Genomic DNA, 19,831 nt, shown 5'->3' with positions numbered 1-19,831 from the left:
TGAAACATTGTCATCTAAAGGTAATGTGACATTTCTTCTTACTGCTATCAATATAGTAGTGGTTAGATGTTTAATCATGGGCTTGCTATGGCATTGACTTGGGGCTGTTATTTTATATTGGTTTCACTAACTTCTTAAACCTCTGGGTTTATGTCTTTAGCCAAAAGTGGAAAATACTCTGCCATGTTTTCAAAACTTCTTCCTTCTTGCTTTTAAATACTTTCTTCCAAGGATTCCAGTGATAGGAATAGTGCCTCTTTTCTGTTCCCTTCCTGTTTCACAGGATGGGCCCCTAAGGATCATCATTTTATTTATTTATTGGTACAAATTGGGTGAATACATTTGTTCTGTTCTCAGATTTGCTTATTTGTTTCTTAGTCAAGCAATTATATAGCTCATCACACAGGTGATTATTATTATTTTGCTTTTATATTTTATTCACATATAAGTTGTATAAAATAATGGGACTAATGTGTCATTTTCTTGCAAGCAGTCAGCACACTGTCACAAATCACAATTACCTTCCATCTCGTGTCCCTTTCCTCTTTCCTATACAACATGTTTTCCTTTTCTTTTTTTATGCCAATTGATTTTTGTTTCAAAGGAAAGGCAGATGCAGAGATCTACAGCCTAGCACTTAGACTGAGCTCCAGGAGTCAAGAAGAAGGATTCTGTGAGCAAGGGGCATCAAGATCATGATGGGGAAACCTACAGAGACAACCAAACCAAACTAGTGGGAACTCATTAACTTTAGACTAACAGCTGTGGAGCCTACATGGGACTAAACTAGGCCCTCTGCATAGCAAGACAGTTGTGTAGCTTGACCAGCTTAAGTAGCCCTCTAACAATGGGATCAGAATCCATCCCTGGTGCATGAGAGGGCTTTTTGGAGCCCAGTGCCTATGGTGGACACCTTACACAGCCTTGATTCAGCAGGAGGGGCTTGGACCTGCCTCAACTGAATGTACCAGGCTCTGCTGACTCCCCGTGGGAGGCCTTGCCTTGGAGGAGGTGATAATGGGGAGGGATGCTGGGGGGACAGGAGGAAGGAGGAGAGGGGCATCTGTGCTTGGTATGTAAAATGAACAGAAATTTCTTAATAATAAAAAAAGAAAAAAAACTTCATCCCATTACTCATCATCATTCATTTAGAAATCAAATTTTCATTTTTATCACTTTCAATGATTCTCATAATAGAGTTTTCTCTTTCCCAATAATTTCTCTGTTTTATTGGCCTAATAACAATTTAAATGTAGGGCTGAAGAGATGGCTCAGAGGTTAGGAGCACTTACTGGCTTTCAAAGGACTTGGGTTTAATTCCTAACACTCACATGGCAGATCAAAATCACTAACTCCAGTCCAGAGAGACCTGATCTGCTTTTCTGATCCCCACCACAAGCACCAGTCATGTACATGACACACATATATCCAGACAGGCAAAATATTCATACATACATATGAAAAATAAATAAATTCAAAATACTTTTAATGTATATTGAGTCATCTTGTGATAATTACTTAGTGATACTTTTTACATGATTCAAAACATCATTGTCATCATGAATCAACTATCTTTTCTAATTTATGATTTTATTGATTCCTTAAAATTATGTGTGGCTATATGTGTAGTATGTCAACATGTGTTTGTGCATGTGTATGCATGTGCAGTGTGTGTGTGGAGAGGCATACTGGGGTCATAGGACAATTTTTTGGAGAGTTGATTCTACCATTTCATGGGTTTTGAGAATCAAATTTGGGTCCCCAGATGTACTGGCTGGTTTCGTGTGTCAACTTGACCCAAGCCAGAGTCATTAAAGAGGGAGGAGCCTCAGTTGTTGAAATGCTTCAATGAGATATAGCTATAGGGAATTTTCTCAATTAATGATCGAAGGGGGAGGGCTGAGCCATTATGGGTGGTGCCATCCCTGGCTGCTGGTCCTGAGTACTATAAGAAAGCAAGGTGGAGCAAGCCAAGAGAAGCAAGCCAGTAAGCAGCCACCCTCCATGGCCTCTTGCATTGGCTACTGTTTCCAGTTTCCAGCCTTGCGTGAGTTCTGGTTTGACTTCCACCAATGGATAGACTATGATATGGACATGTAATTCAAATAAACCATTTCATCTCTATCTTTTTTGGTAATTGTGTTTTGTCCTAGCAATAAAAACCCTAACCAGGAATATGAAGCAAATATCTTTACCCACTGAGGCATCTCATGGCCTGATTTTTAGTATTTTACTGATACTTGGTATAGTTTATTTTCAGTCCTAGACATTTGATATGTAATTCTGGAAGACACTCAGTCTTTTTCAAAGACATGAAGCAAACCTACCTACCTATAGCACACTGGTCCTGGCCTACTTTTGCGGTCTGTTTTATATGACAGTCTGATTTCCAAAACCTATGGGATGTGAGTTGAATTGTCTCATCCCACTGATAAGTGCTTAGTGGTCCCTTCTGCTACTACTTGAGAGGCATGAAAACTTTCCCAAATTGGTCCAGCTTGTACCTCTTCATGGGAGAGTAATGTCAAGACCAGACAATTTCAAGCATGTATCTTGACACTTTCTCAGTAGGTATTGGTTCTGCCTGCTGCCATTGTCAGGGTAGATGAAGGAACATAAGACCCACAGAGACAAAGAACCTAATTGCTATTTGTGGCAGATCTCATTTTACCTCTTCCCTTCCACTGGCCACATAGATCTTTGTTTATAGGAAAAGAACTCAAGAAGAGGGTTTAAAAAGAGTATTTCTGGCAGTGGTTTCTTATTGTAGCAAGATCCTAATTTAATCTCCATATACCCAGCCACATTGTATCTTTAAGTCAAAAGGGTGAATTGTCTACGAATCTGAGAATAATAACCAGTAATATGTTTCTTGAAATGTTTAGATGTTTTGACAGAGTAAATAGACAGTATTAATAAAATATTTATGGAGTACTCCAATTTATGACTGACCACATATTTTGGCATATATAACTATACACACAGTGACCATTCAATGTCTAATACACCTGAGGTGCTCTGGGGTATCAAATAATTCTTCTGTACTTAAAGCTATTAAGTTCACACAATTCTTGTTGGGCTGATAAAACATGTATTCAAGTTTTAACTTGTTTCTTTTAGAATAAACTAAAACCTATGCTTTAAAAATGCCTGCTGCCACTGATATGTCATACATTATGCACGCATATATTTATATGTATGAATGTATACATATATAGATATACACATATACACATACATATACATACATATATATAAACTTGAGATTGGCAAACTTCTCAGTTTCCTGAAATTTAACATAGGCAAATCAGTTATAGAGCATACCTATACCAAAACACGTTGATCAGGAAGAAGCAGTATTACAGACAGCTCAGTAACAATAGATGAACCACCAAAGCACAGCCTGCCACTTGTCTTTACTGCTACAGTTTCAGGTGTATCATAGTGATTTAACACTGCCAGGATTCAGAGAGCCCACACAGCTGAATGACAATTCATCAGTTTTATAGAATTCCAAACATAGCAGTAGGGACACCCCATGCTTTAGGATGAAAGCCAGTGCTATGTCTTGTACAAAGTAATTTCCAGTAAATTTAGGAAAGATTCGTATTTTTCTTTGGGAATTTCCATTTTGCTATAAAATGAGAGTTTCTAGAAATTATGTGGCAGGTAGTAATTATTCTCAATATAAAAGCAGAAAATATTTTCTCTTCACATTAGAAGAAAAAGCACCATCTCTATCTACAATTGCACCTTGAAATTTAAAGCAGGGAAGTTAAGTCTTAAAATGATGTATTAATTTCTTAATATTTTGTTAACTTTCTGGTGACAAAGTGCTGCTCTCAAGTTGGTAAAACTTAAGAAGTATTGACATCACTACTTCTTCATATATAGATGCCATTTAAAAATATTGCTGACGCCGGGCGGTGGTGGCGCACGCCTTTAATCCCAGCACTCGGGAGGCAGAGGCAGGCGGATCTCTGTGAGTTCGAGGCCAGCCTGGGCTACCAAGTGAGTCCCAGGAAAGGCTCAAAGCTACACAGAGAAACCCTGTCTCAAAAAACCAAAAAAAAATATTGCTGAAATTTTTTTCAAGTAAACATTGGAAGCATCCCTTTGTGAGATACTCATCACTTATTACAGAATACACAGATGGAGAACTATATTATACATATTGTAACTTCTATTGCCATGAAAATGTGTCAAATGAGGCATTTAGTGTGCCTCATATTGAATGCATTTCCCCCTTGTAATACTCATGGATGTTTCCAAAATGACATATCATCGTATTAATAGGCAGACAATCTAGTCATGGTAGAGATAAGGAATTTCATGATAGAGAAAACAATTCAATACTTTCTAAGAATTAATTTTTCTTTCTAGGTATTAATCAAACTCTAAACAATCATGTCCACTGTTAATTCATTTGTTAAATGGCTACTTGGCATATACTTTATACTAAACGTTCTTCTAGGTGAATAACAAAGATATCTTTTTCTTAAGAAAAAAATGTAAGTTTTCTAAAGAGGAAAAGAGATATTAAATAGGCAATAGGGAGTAGCTAGTGAGAAATGCTAACACAAAAGAAGAATTACTTCTGGGGAGATGGCTCAGTCTGTAAAGTACCAATCATGCAAGCATCCAGCAAAATGAGAACCTAGTGCAGATCCCAAGACCCACTTAAAAACCTAGATATGGTGGTACACATCTTTATCACCAGTCTTGGGAGAGGGGTGGAGATATGAGCATCCTGGAGTTGATTGGCCAGATTAGACAAACTCATAAGACTCAGGTTCAGTGAGAAAAGTTGTCTCAAAAATTAAAGGTGCAGAGCAAATGAAGAAGGCACCAACCACCACCCTCAAGCTTCAACACACATACGTACAAATGTGCACACAACATATATACATGATACCATAAACACATGTATATACTAAATTAAAACACTTCATACAACAGACTAGGAAAATGAAGTTTTGAGAATGTTAGAAAAATGGTGTCTTGAAGTAGTGTTATCCTCTGCTTTAAAGTTCAATACAACACTTACACTCCCCCCACTAAAATTATCTCTGCTTTAAAGTTCAATACAACACTTACACTCCCCCCACTAAAATTATCCCTGCATGTAGAAGGAAACAGTGAAAACACATGGCTTATTATTGAAGGAATCAAATGCAAGTCAAATAAAGTTCTTAGATGCTGCCTACATGACTTTTGAATTCATGAATTTCTATTTTAAAATTTTATTTATTTATATTTTTTTGTGTATGGGTGTTTTGTTTGCATCTATCATGTGCATAGTACCCATGGAGTTTAGAAGAGGTCATCAGGTCATTTTGAACTGAAGTGACAGATGGTTATGAGTTGCCATGAGGGTCCTGGGAACCAAACTTGGGTCATCTGTAAGATCAACAAGTGATCTTTACCACTGAGCCTTTCCTGCAGCCCCATGAGTTTCTTTTTAAAGACATTTTTGTTAATAATTGTTAAATATACATAAATTTATGTAAGGTAGACTTTTAATTTTTTTGTTTAAAAAGGTTTTACTTAAAATAACTTTTTAATACTATTATTAAATGAGAAAGAAAAATATTGTTCATATATCACACAGCCTTTCTCTCAAATTTTTCCAGTGATGTACAGTGTCTGAAATGATCAGCTTAAAACATCCTTTAAACAGGAGTGACAATGAAGATAATAACATCTTATGAGGTGGTGTCATCTACACAAATCTATCAGATGTTGAATAATTTGCTGATAAACTACAATAACTAATTTTAGTAAATGACTAATCAATAAGGCACCCTTTGGATGTATTTCTTTTTGCCTTAATAGAAGTAATGAAGGACCCTTCTTTTGGCCCTTTCACTGAAGAATGAGCTAAAAATGGTATCAATTTTAATGCTCTGACACGCTAGTTGCCCTGTCCACTAATCACTAAGTAAGTTGAGCTTTGTGAAATGATTTTGCTAATAGTGTGAGTATACTTTCCTTTTCAATTTTAGAATACAATTTCATCTAAAATCTCCTTTGAATCCTGCTTTGTCAAAGTAACTCTACTTTCATTCCAACAAACTACCTTGAATTAAACTTATTCTAGGAGTTAGTAATGCTTTTTCTCTTAAAAAATGCTTATATGACAAAAGAAAATGAATAGTATTGTGTTAAATACTTTATAGTTTTATTTAGTCATTAGTAACTTCCAATGACATCAAAGAAAATCAATTCACTTTTAATTGCATATCAAATATGACAAAGCAGGATAAATAATGGTGAGTTATATTTCAAATACCTACTTGAAGGGGAAATTAACACCAAGATGGTTATGGTCTTTAGCATCTCTCTTGCCATTTTATTCTCTCTGATTTCAAATATAAAACTGGTTTACAACTATGTCTATGGACTAACTTTAAAAAAGTATGATGAATTTGATTGGTATTGTGCATAGGATAATATATTATGCATGAAAAATAGCATTCATTCATTCTCCATCCTCTAAAATACTTAATTTTTTGAGGATTCTGTGCATGAGTACTATGTTTACATCATTTCTACCTCTTCCTCTCCAGTTCCTCCTGTTCCCCCTCTCTCAAATGTATGACTTCTTCTATAATTATTATTGTTAATATACACATGTAACCTAGTGAGTCCAGTTAATGTTTCTACACTGTGCATGTGTTCAAGGCTGACAGGTTAGGATTGGAAAACCTATCATGAGGCTTGTTTCTTGGGAAGTGCATTCTCCCTTCCTCAGCAGCTGTGGACTGCATGTTACTCTATATCTATGGATGATACTTTCTGAAATTTTATCTGCCCACATTACCTTATTAACTGGTACAGTTCTTGTTTAGGTAATCATGGCATTGAGATTTTATTGGTATGGCTCCCCTGTCATGTTAGAAGACGCTATTGTCCTGGCTATTTTTATGTCAATTTGACACAAGCTATAGTCATCTGAAAGGAGAGAACACCAATTGAGATAGTAAGATTGGGCTGCAATTAAGGCCTGTAGAACATTTACCTAACTTGTGATTGATATAAAAGGGGCCATAATGTGCTAGTGGTCCCAGGTTCTATAAGAAAGCAAGATGAGCAAGCCATGAGGAGCAAGCCAGTAAACAGTATTCCTCCATGGACTTTGCATCCAGGTTTCTGCCCTGTTTGTGTTCCTGTCTTGGCTTCCCTTGGCAGGCTGTAATTTAAGATGGATTAGCCAAATAAATACTCAAATTGCTTTTGGTCATGGTGTGTCATCACTGCATTAATAAAACTAGCTGAGATGGAAAATGGTACCAGGAGGAAGGTATTGTTTTGATAAACCTAAACATGTGTTTTGGGGTGGACTGTGGAAGAAATTTTTTTGAAATTTTGGATAGAAAATCAATTGAGTTTTAAAAGCTTGGTGAGTTGTTGTGATAACTTGGAAGACTAGTAGATAATGCTGAGAGCACTGCAGATGATGGAGCTTGGGAAGGAAGTTTCAGAAGGAAGAAAATACTCTATTGGGACCATTTGATATTGTGTACTAAGAAAATGTTATTCTGGTCAGTTGGGACATTAGAATCAGTTAAGAATTAACAAGAGACAAGCACCACTGAAGTAAAACTTTTGCTTTACTAGAAAATTTATCCTGGTTAGCAGGAGTTAAGAAATTATCAGTGATTAAGAAGAGATCAGCATAAATGAAATCATGTTTTGGAAGTGTTTCCTTAGCACAAAGAAGCTGTGTTCTGGAGGTGACCAAAGTTGTACTTTGTGATGGCTGAATTTAATATTGTAAGAGTCACGCAGATTATACTGGTTTTGAAGGCATGAAAGAGTCATAGAGAACAACTTAGGCTTGGCAATGTGTGACAGGAATGGAGTTCCTGAAGAGAACCCAGAAGAGACAATTGGTAAAGTGCAGCCCATTTGTAGCAGACCACAGCATGTTGTAGATGCCACTACCATAGATTGACTGCTAAGGGCAGCAGCAGCAAAGGAGTAGAGCCAGCCTGAGCCTAGCAGACAGTCTGTGTGGTTTGCAGCGAATGCACGCAGAGAAGTGATCTTAGCCCCATCAGAGCCCACGGATTCTGATTCCAGACAATGAACACTAAGCTGTTTATGCTGTTGAAGTTTGGTTTTACTTTGATTAGATTGTGAATGTGGCTAGATTCTTCCTTCTTGGGATAAGAAAGTATTTAACTTATTTTGAATTTACAGTGGCCCATAGTTGAGAGACTTCAAACTTTTAAAGAGGCTTTGGATTTCTAGAGATATTTTGAATATTACAATAAGACTTTGAACTTTTATGAGTTTGAATTTTGAAAAAGATGATGGGACTTTTAAAAGTTGGATTTTTTTATATTGTGGTGTTAATGTGTGATCTTGGGGATTAATAAGAAAGGAAATGTTATGGTTTAGCAGTAATATGTTTGTGTATCAAGTTGACAAGGGATCAATTGTGCTGGCTAGTTTTATGTCACCTTAAAATAAATTTTAGTCATCTATAAGGAGAAAACATCAATTGAGAAAAAAATGCCTCCATAAAATCAGGTGGCAGTCAAGCCTGAAGATCATTTTCCATATTAGTGATTGATGTGGGAGTGCCCAACTCATTATGAATGGTATCACACTGACCTGTTGGTCCTGGGTTCTATAGCAAAGCTTCCTAAGCAAACTATAAAGTACAAGCTAGTCAGCAGCATTTTTCTATGGCCTCTGTATCAGCTCAAGCCTCCAAGTTTAATGGGATAGTATTGCTAGCAATCTATGAAGTCTGCTTAATAATCAAATGAATTTATTTAAAGATTAACCCACAAGACAGAATATAGAAATTTGTCACAAGATCCTGGAAGGATGAGACATGGTTCAATGCTATTCTCTGGCGAGCTCTGCCCTGGTCCATCCCAGCATCCAAAACCATGAGGTATCAAAGAGAGCAGAGTACATGCATTCCAGGTCTTAAAGGTCCCCCAAGTAGCTACACCTCAGGGACATGTACCTCAAGGTCCTAGGCAGGTATAACAGTTACATGCTATCTCACTGGAGGTGTCCATCGGGGCATGACTCATACATCCACCCACTACATCTCCCCTTTTTTCTAAATAGGAAAGTTCTAACCTAACACAAAATTATATACAATCGGAATTATTATTAAATATTGTCCAGGAGAAATAATGGATAATGACCTAAGCAAAATGGAAATACAACCAACAAAAACAACATCAAACAGGAGACACATAATAATATCCAGAGATGTCCAGAGCATAGGTAAATGGTATGTTAGGGAGATAATTTCAAAAGCTGTCCTTTCCTGAAGAATCTGAATCTAGTACATAATATGTTCTAGTAAAGATACAAGAAAATTGTAACTATAATTATCAGTCTTCAACTCCATCAAAGACTTGAGAAGGAGTATAATAATACCTGAGAAAACTAGAAAATGCATACAGTCAATTTTCAAAAATCTTTCAAGAATAGACAGAGACAGCTGCAGCCTGGACAGTCACCTAAAGTTTCTCAGCACTGTTGGGGTATCCAATTTGGCTACAGGCCTAGAATATCTGACAGACCATTTTAAGAAGCAGGAATTTTGAAAGACAATATTACTCTGTTTTGGAAGAGTTCATTAGTTGCTTTCCCTTGTGTCCTGCTCATCCAGAAAGTACAGCATTCATGCTGTCAGCAATTAAGGGCAGTTCTTTACCCAGCAAGCCATTATGCACCAGCAAGAAGACAAACTTCTAAACAGAGTGTGTTAGAAGCCCAACATTCCCTCTGGATCAGATCAGTGCTGTGAGGAGAAATCATGTCTCATGTGAACAGAATTCTAAGTTAGTTAAATTCCATATTCTCTAGGTGTATAAAGTGTTAAAAGTCTACCTGTCTATCTGACCTATGTATCTTTAAATCTGGACAACCTAACTAACAACTATGGAGATGACAAGCATGGGTGACTATAAATCTCTAAGTCTTATCTACCTAAAAAACTAAGTACTAAGGCTTCACATATACAGGGTAAACAGTCTGCAAACAAATATACAATAAAAGGACAATGACCTCAAAATTGTGACAATATACAAAATAGCTAAAGCAGAGGTAGGAATGTATAGTGCAATATGCAATATGACAATAATCCTAAATATGTATCAATGTACAAAATATTCTAAACAGAGGTAGAACATATATACAGTATGACAAATATGATTTTACACTTATATCAATATACAAGTTATTTCAAACAGGACTAGAAATACATGTACAATACAACAAATATAGTTTTGTATTTGTCTCAATGTATAAATGATCTTAAATAGGAAAATGAAAATAGTTTACATTTGTATTAATATACAAGAATCCATAACCCTGCAAATTATCTAAGGCTGATATTTTGCTAAATTAATTTACTAGTAAATACAATAATCTACCTTAATATTCTATACTATCCATTCTCCCTTTGTTTCTTTTCTTAAGGGGAATACCAAGTCCAATGTTTTCTCCCACTCCAATCCTACAACCATTATCCATAACCCTGGGAGATCAGGCATCATATTCTTAGAATTGTTTCCTGCTGTTTAGGGGGTGACAGGATCTCTGTGGGGTCCTGTAAGAAAGCTCAGATAGTTAGGTTTCAATAGGCTAGATGGAGATTCTGCAGCCAGTCTCAGAGTATTGAGTAAAGTTTTCTGAGATTTTGGCTAGAAGTATAGTATGAGGGACCATTTCATGGAACTGTCCTGGAGTTTTCAGTCCAAAGTTGGTCACTGAGCAATGTTCATGGGTACCATTGCATCATTCTGGACTGGGTAAAATCATTGTTGTGAGGCCTCATCTTCCTTCTGGAAACTTCAGATTGGTGTTGTAAAGACTTATTTTTTATTTTGGAAAACTTGAACATTTTTAATATTGAAATGGAAAGTTTGGATTTATTCTGGATAGAGAAAGGATCCTCCAAAAGCAAGGGTAAGCATGGAAAGAAATGGAATCTCAATGACAATGGTCCCTTTTATATTGGTTTTCTTCTGTCCCACACTAAGCAGCTCTTTTGATATGAGACAGAATCTTTTAATTTTTTCTTTTGGCCACATACTTGGGTTTAGAGAAGGAGAAAGTCACATTCCAACTCTAAAGCCAGTTTGATTTATAATTGAATGAGAACCACAACTTTTCTAGAGTTAAAGAAATATAGATGTTAGGCAGTAAGATATTACTCTGTGTATATTGGTACCAATAGGTTCTTTCCTTCTGCTGTAGATGTCTGAGTATCTAAGGTCTTATGATTTCTGGAAGATGGGTATTTCTATCATCCTATAAAGACAGAAAACAGAACCCTGCCCCAACCCTTGTTTGTTAAGGTTTTCTTACAACTTGTAGAGATGTTACATCGGTGGATGAGCTATTACTTCTCCTCATTAAGGGGTTTCTCCTGTTCAAATCAAATTTTTATTAACTTTGTGGGTATCCATCGCTTTTCTTCTCCTGCAGAAACAAAAGCAAAACTTCTTACCCAGTGTAGGATGTATCTTGGTTTCCACTCCATGATTAACACATCTTTGAAGTAAACTGGTTGGTTTAGGTCAGGAGTTTTTCTGTTGTCCAATGTCTCTCCATAGCTGCTGGCCCTTTCTCATCAGCATTGAGAAAATTAAAAGTTAAAAGCATTATTCAATCTATTTCTAGGGGTCATTGTTACCTCTTTCTGTTTATTTAATATATCCTTTAAAGTTTGATTAGATATTTCTGTGCTTGGCCTGTAGGACTGTGTGGTATGCCTGTGTTTGCTTTATATTGTAATACGCTAAAAAAAAAAAATTAAAAAAAAACTGTCTCATTTTATTATTTGAGACATATATGCTGGGGCATTGCCAGTCTTAATTTTCACGGGTATTCCCATGATGGCCATAACTTCTAATAGGTTTGTAATCACAGAATAAGCCTTTTCAGAACTCATAGGTGTTGGCCATTGAAATCCTGAATAGATGTCAATGGAATGGTATACATATTTTAATCTTCCAAATTCTGCAAAATGAAATGGGGGACAGATAATGGGATTATATCACTAACAATCCACGAAGTCTGCTTAATGATCAAAGGAATTTATTTTGGGGATTAACTCACAAGACAGAATATAAAAATTTGTTACAGGATCCTGAAGGGTGAGGCACGGTTCAAGGCTGTCTCTGGCAAGCTCTTCCCTGGTCTGTTCCAGCATCTAAAGCTATGTACGTGCATCCCCACGTCTTCAGGGTCCCAAAGTGATCACATCCTAAGGACATGTACCTCAAGGTCCTAGGTACATATACCTATAACAGCTACCTGCTACCTCACTAGGGGCAGTGCTTCAGGGCATGGTACAAAAAGCCATCCACTGCACAATTTACTCACCAGTTTTAATTACTGCTTTATCTCCCCTCAGTGGACTGTAATTCAGGATATGTAAGCCAAAATAAACCCTTTCTTCCCCCAAGTTGCTTTTGATCATGGTGCTTCATCAGAGAGACAATAACCCTAAGACAACTGTCTAGAAACAGGAATTCTGGTCTTCTGGCTCTTATAGTCTTTCTGCCTCCTAGACTACAATATTATTGGTTGTATTGTATTGTATTGTATTGTAGATGTATCAATTTGTTCTAGGAGCAGTTGTCATTTGCATTTTAACCAGCAACACTAATGACTTATGGCAGCTTCTACATAGATTACCTGAGTCTAATCATAGCAATATTATATGTAACTACAGTGCTTTTCTGCAATGCATAAAAATACAAGCCACTAATTCAACTTCTCTGACTTGATAAACTGATGTTGTGACCCTAAGATGATAAAAAATGCTGACACCTACTATATTTAATCAATATTACATTGACTAGGACATTTAGGCAAACTGAATAAAACTACTTCTTTTTAATTAAAGATTCAAATAATGTCAATATCAGCAGGGTGGTAGAACTGGACATTCTGTGGTCTGTTACCTCACAGGGACACTTAAATAAGTAAGCCTTCATAAATACTGAGGGTATTAGGTTTAGAACAAGAATAAAAATGAGATTGGTGTTTGTCTAACATCCATGAAGCTCTGAGGTCAAGTCACAGCACCAGGTATATCAGGCATGGTGACACTTGACTGTTGCTTGACACTGGGGAAGCACATGCGGGAAGACAAACCCCTGATTATATCCAATTTGATAACTCTGGCTCCAAGACTTCCCTTTGTGCCAAGTTAATTCTAGTAGCTCAAGGATAAATAGATTTTTGTGCTAGAAAATAAAATGAAAGAAAGTACAATGAATTATTTTAAAAGTATAATGAATTACATTCATAACAGAATGATCCAAGAAAAGCAATAATCTTTGAATTCCAATACACACTATTTGAATATATAGTTAAAGAATAAATAAATTAAAATTGTACACGAAGGAATGAAAACAGCTTATGGAATTAATTGGATATCAAACTCATGAAGAAGAAAAGAGGCCAGAGGTTGAAAATGCTTGAAAATACTGCAAATTCTGTGAAAATTATAAATTCCTATTTGCTGGGAGGGTGCATCAAAAGTGTCCATTGGATTGATTAAGTACCAGTAAACCAAATTACATTAAAATTAGCTGTCAAAAGCCAAGAACAATAAGAAAATATACTGCCTTCAGAAGAAAATAAATAGCATATGAGAATATATTGCCTTCAGAACAAATAAATAGCATATGAGATGTTCAGTATGCCTAGATGTCCTTAGTATGGACTTTGCAAGCCGCAAATGGATGGAATGATAAATTCAAAAGAATAATGAGAAGCAGTCACCACTAAAAACACTAAGGAGAGCAAAACTGAGAGCTTCTGAAGTGAAAGGCACATGAATATTTTTGAGATGAGCAGAAGATGAAGGAGTTCATCACCACAGGACCTATCACAAAAGAAATGCTACATTTAGTCAAAAAAAGAGGATATGATTAGTAACATGAGAATATATGAAATTATAATGTTGGCTGCAGAGATTGTGAAGGCCTCTTGATCGTCTTCCACAGAACTGGAGTTTGGCCCCTATCAGCCTCTTTATATGCTTCAGAGGGGTCTGAAACCTTCTTCTGAACACATAGGTACCGAACACAGGTAGCACATATACACAGAGAAACACAGACATGCACACATCTATGAAGATAAGAATAAATCTTTCTTTACTAAAAAAATGAAAGTACAACATTACACACAGAAATGAAGTATATATTAAAATAAGAAAACTCTATTAATATTCTAAGTATGTTATAAATGACATCTTTACTGTGAACAAAAAATATTAAAAATAAAAATAATAGGGTAATTTGTTAAGGGATATGCAACACAAGTTGAAATAAATTGTTTTAAAATTTTAAAATAAAGAATGGAATGAGGCGACGTTTAATAATTATTTTGATATTATTGAGTTAGAATACAGGGTAACTGCAAGAACTTTTAGGATGCCTATTGGTAACCATGAAACAAAAACTATAATAGACAAATCAAAAATCATAGAATTGAATGAGACTGCTAAACAAAACCACTTAATATATAAGAAAGTAAAGAGATGGGGAGAGGACTCCAGAGCATCCAGGCCAAAACTTTTCCTCCAGCAGTTATTTGAAATAAAACAGTAGATATGTCTGAAACATACTGAAAGAAGCCATGAATTTGAAAGAGAGTAAGGAGGGATGTATGGGAGGATTTAGAGAAATGAAAGCGATGAGGAAGCCATGTAATTTTAATCTCAAACAATAAAAGGAATCCTTAAAATACATATTATGAAGATAAACACCTACTATATACATGCAGTTACCTTAGAAGGGATATTTCTGTATTATCTTCTTGATTAATTTTAAATGTATAAAAAGTAATAATCTACCTCAGAAAAGTTATAAAACTTTAAAAGATATCATATTGTATAAAAATAGTAGAAAAGATTGAAATAAATTCAAAGGATATAAAAGTCTTATGCTGTATTAAAAATTAGCTTAAATTATTTTGCTAATCACAGTTTCAGCAAGAGATAGAACTTTAGAATACTTTAATATAACTGAATACCTAAAACGCCAAGTTAAAGTAATACCTCCTTAGGGAAGGTAATCAAGTGACTATGTCAGGAAACTGAGCACAACAAATTTCAGTGAATATACTGGCAGCAGGATTTCCAAAAGAATAAGGACAAGTAAATTATGAAAATCAGTAAGTGCCTTAGGGATAATAAAACCATATATACAAAATCCTAATGCTTTTATTTTAGAGTGAATATGCATTGGAAAAGTGAAAGTCTATGTGACACAATGCTTCCTCTTTGTAAAATTCAGTGGTAGATCTTAAACTTCTAAGTGAATTTTACTAACAAAAAATGAATTTTTTCCACACACATAGGATAACACATAAATGAAAAAAAATACAATTATAATCTTATCAACTGAACTCCAGATAGTTCAGTCTGAACTTTTACCTAAATAGAAAGAACAGAAATACTACCAATTCAAAGCCTCATCATACAATGTTTCTAATCCCTAACTACCCTATGCCCCAAGCTAATACCTGATTTGTTCACTCAGGATGAAATGGACAGAAAATTAATAGTTGAAGCCTGGCGGTAGTGGGACACGCCCTTAATCCCAACACTCAGATGTCAGAGCCAGGCGGATCTCTGTGAGTTCAAAGCCAGCCTGGGCTACCAAGTGAGTTCCAGGAAAGGCACAAAGCACACAGAGAAAACCTGTTTCGAAAAAAAAATTAATAGCTGTAAGATATGAAGACTTGTTATATTGACAAATTGTTTGATAGAATTGATACAGTTAAAAGCAATGAATACATTTTTAGACTTTTTAAATTTTTTGATATTGTTATATGTTTATATAATTTCTTCATTCCTCCCTCTAAACCTTTCCATATACACCTCCTGGTTCTCTTTGAAATTAATGTACTCTTTTTCATTAATTGTTGGTACATACTTATATCTGTGTGTGTATACAGATATATTTCTAAATATAACATGTTCCGTCTTTATAATGTTACTTGTGTGTATATTTTCAGGGCTAACCATTTAGTACTGGATAACCACTTGGTGTGCTCTTCCCTGGGGAAGACTATTTCTTCATCTCTTAACATTCCTTAGTTACCTGTAGTTCTTTTTGTAAGGTTGAGGCTTTATGATCTTTCCCGAGTCCACTTTGGTATGTCTATTGATGCTGTCCTTGCTTAGTGCATGTTTTGGCAGTCATGTTAATGAGACTTTATGTTGTAGCTTCTGACATTACTAGGAAACACAGCCAAACAGCTAACTTCCTGCACAAACTTTCTATCGCCTCTTTTACAATGTTCCCTGAGCCTCAGGTACTGGCATTGTTTTGTTTATGTATCTACAAGAAAAATAAATTATATTTTAAGATTTTATTTCATTCTGTTGTAATGTGAATGAGTGTTTGCCTGCACGTATATATGTGCACCATGCATGTGCAAAACCCACAGAATCCAGAAGAGGGTATCAAATGCCCTGGAACTAGAATTATAGGTGGTTGTGAACTGCTACACAAGTGCTTGGAATGAGACCTGGGTCCACCGCAAGAGCAACAAGTGTTCTTACACACTGAGCCATTGTTCCAGCTCTATGAATGTATTATTAATTGTAAAAATTCATCTAAATAACCATTTTTTTCTAGATAATAGTGCATAAACAAACTGGACTGTTTTAATTTAAGTTATTATAGATGTACTCCATTGTCTTGAAACCCAATGAAAAATTTTCCATCCATTGAAAATTAACAATTGTTCCAAACTATAGCAAACAGTCTGGGATTGATATAATAGCTCAGTCAGTATGATACCTGCAAACATAATCTTCTGAATTCTATCCTCAAAAGTCATGTAAAATAAAAGTCTGTCATACTTATGTAAGTTTGCAATTTCCAGAGCTCAGAAGGTGGAGACAGGAGATATTGGTCAGTGAAAGACCCTGTGTATAAAGTCAGGCAGATGAATTTTGCGTTCAAGCTTTTTATTTGTCTTCTATATATACTGCACACACACACACACACACACACACACACACACACACACACACACACACACACACACACACACCTGGTTTCTTAAATGCTAGAATTAATGTGCAAAATTAACATAAATTAGATTTAAAATTAATATGTAAAAGCCTTGATGACATCCAGTATTTACCAAAGGGAAGACAAGGACATGTGATGTGACCCTGTGTTTTTATAAGCAATTGTTACTCTGGTTGAAACTAAGTCAGTTGCCTCTGTGCCAGGCTACCTTCCTCTTGCTGGTCACATGGTTCACACACAGCAATGGATATGAGTTCAGTTTCTGTTTGGCCAATCTCTACGTACAGACACTTGGACATGAGACAGCTAATAATTATATTTCTCATGCACACAAAAGCATTTAATAAAAAAGCATAGGAGGAGCTAGGTTATTTTTCAAACTCTCCTCTTAAGTATTCCTGGTGTTAAATAGCACAGATATTAGTTTTTCCAAAGGATATTATATATTAATGGAATATTAGTCATCTGAGTTAGCATAATAAAAAAAATCAACCAAGTGGATGACTTTATTTTTTTCCAGAAATTTATTTCCTCAGGTGCTGTGGGATGTTCTGTATGGCAAATGTGTTACTCTGATTGGTCAATAAATAAAACACTGATTGGCCAGTGGCTAGGCAGGAAGTATAGGTGGGACTAATAGAGAGAAGAAAAGAAAGACCAGGAAGGCAGAAGGAGTCACTGCCAGCTGCCGCCAGGACAAGCAGCATGTGCAGATGCTGGTAAGCCATGAGCTGTGTGGCAGGGTATAAATTTGTGGAAATGGATTAATTTAAGCTATAAGAAGAGTTAGTAAGAGGCCTGCCATGGCCATACAGTTTGTAAGCAATGTAAATCTCTGTTTTTACTTGTTTGAGTCTGAGCAGCTGTGGGACTGGCAGGAAAACTCTAGCTACAAATGGTGGCAACGTGGGGCAAGAGATTCCACCTAAACCTGAGAAAAGATTCTCAAAGGAGCTAAAAACAGCTTCCTAATTGTCTCTCTCAAATGAGTGGCAGGTGCTGGTTTGAGCTACTTATGGGTTCCTGGCGTGTGCGCTTGACCTGCAGTATGGCAGGAATGAGGCCTCTGCAGGTGGCACATTAAGCTGCGTGGTAGATTTAGCCTTTGTTAGTATAAAACAAAAAAAAAGAGGTTTCTGGGCTACACGCTGCTTAGATAAAAGCATAGGCCCACGATAGCTCCCAGAGCTGGCGGTAAATGTACCATGGCCATGTTGGGAAGCTGAGGTGGGCAGAGCCAGCAGCCATAGCACCATTTCAGTCTTACAAATGCTGCAGTTTAAAGCAATAGATTCACAATAAAACAGATTCAGATATAATAGTTTACAATGTGTGTAAAATATATGTAGGCTTGAAAGAGACAAAAAAGGTGATATATACAGTTATATAAACAAATACATAGTTTTAAGAAAGTCTTTAAAGAGACAATAAAATTAATATAAAAAATAAGCCATGTAAAGATGAATATTACACAGAGAATCTGGATTGTGTTGTCTTTGGGATTTTTAACTGCAAAAAAAAATTTGATCGTAAAAGATGTTGAGTTAAACCAGTATGTATATTTTAAAGATTCCTTGACTTCAAAATTTGGATATAAGGATGTGTTGCTTTGGAAAGGAGACTCTGCTTTTGTTCCCACAGAAAGCCAGAGGCTATGGATTTGCTCCAGATTAAGATACATCAGGTTTGACCAGCCAAGACCCCTTGAAAGGTCTCCGATGACACCATGGCCCAGATGATCCACCATCCAGAATGGTTTGAAGGCAACTGGCTCAGACAATACAGCCTCATGGACTATTCCATAATCCTAAAATTTTCTTTGTGTCCCTGTAAGATACAGCGTCCCCCTCCAGGAAGAAGTAGTAAGAGAAGCTACGCCCTAATTCCCAAATTATATGTAATTTTACTTTGTTAAGGTTAAAAACTTCCTTTTTAACAAAAAAGGGAGGGAGTGCTGTGGGATGTTCTGTGTGGCAAATGTGTTGCTCTGATTGGTCAATAAATAAAACGCTGATTGGCCAGTGGCCAGGCAGGAAGTATAGGCGGGACTAACAGAGAGGAGAAAAGAAAGAACAGGAAGGCAGAAGGTGTCACTGCCAGCCACTGCCAGGACAAGCTGCATGTGAAGATGCCAGTAAGCCACGAGCCGTGTGGTATAGATTTGTGGAATTGGATTAATTTAAGCTATAAGAACAGTTAGCAAGAGGCCTGCCATGGCCATACAGTTTGTAAGCAATATAAATCTCTGATTTTACTTGGTTGAGTCTGAGTGGCTATGGGACTGGTGGGTGACAAAGATTTGTCCTGACTGTGGGCCAGGCAGGAAAACTCCAGCTACACTCAGGCCTGGTGTTTAGGTGTCAGATGGGTTTATGTAATGGAAACATAATTCTTTTTTTAAAGGTGCTAGATCACAATGAAATTGCAATTTGGGTAGGTTAGGTAAAACATAAGAAAAGTAATTTTGAGGTAAGAAGGAGAGAATTCACCCATAACTGGGAGTTACTGGTTGCTCTGGTAAAAGTAAATATATTCTTAATATGCCACTTAGCTCTGGACAATTTGTCCTTTTTTTAAAAAAAACTTTTTTATTCATTTTACATACCAACCACAGATACTCCTCTCATTCCTCCTTCCCAATCCCACATCACCCCTCCCCCTCCCCCTGTGCTCCCCTCTCCCCCAATCTACTCGTCATCCCCTCCTCCAAAGTGTAAGTTCTCCCATGGGGAGACAGCCAAGCCTGGTAGATTCAGTTGAGGCAGGACCAAGCTCCTCCCTGC

The sequence above is a fragment of the Peromyscus maniculatus genome, chromosome 7 (assembly GCF_049852395.1).
Source record: "Peromyscus maniculatus bairdii isolate BWxNUB_F1_BW_parent chromosome 7, HU_Pman_BW_mat_3.1, whole genome shotgun sequence".
NCBI classification, from domain to species: domain Eukaryota; kingdom Metazoa; phylum Chordata; class Mammalia; order Rodentia; family Cricetidae; genus Peromyscus; species Peromyscus maniculatus.
The sequence above is the reverse complement of the archived record's forward strand: the minus strand, read 5'-3'. Positions refer to the sequence as shown.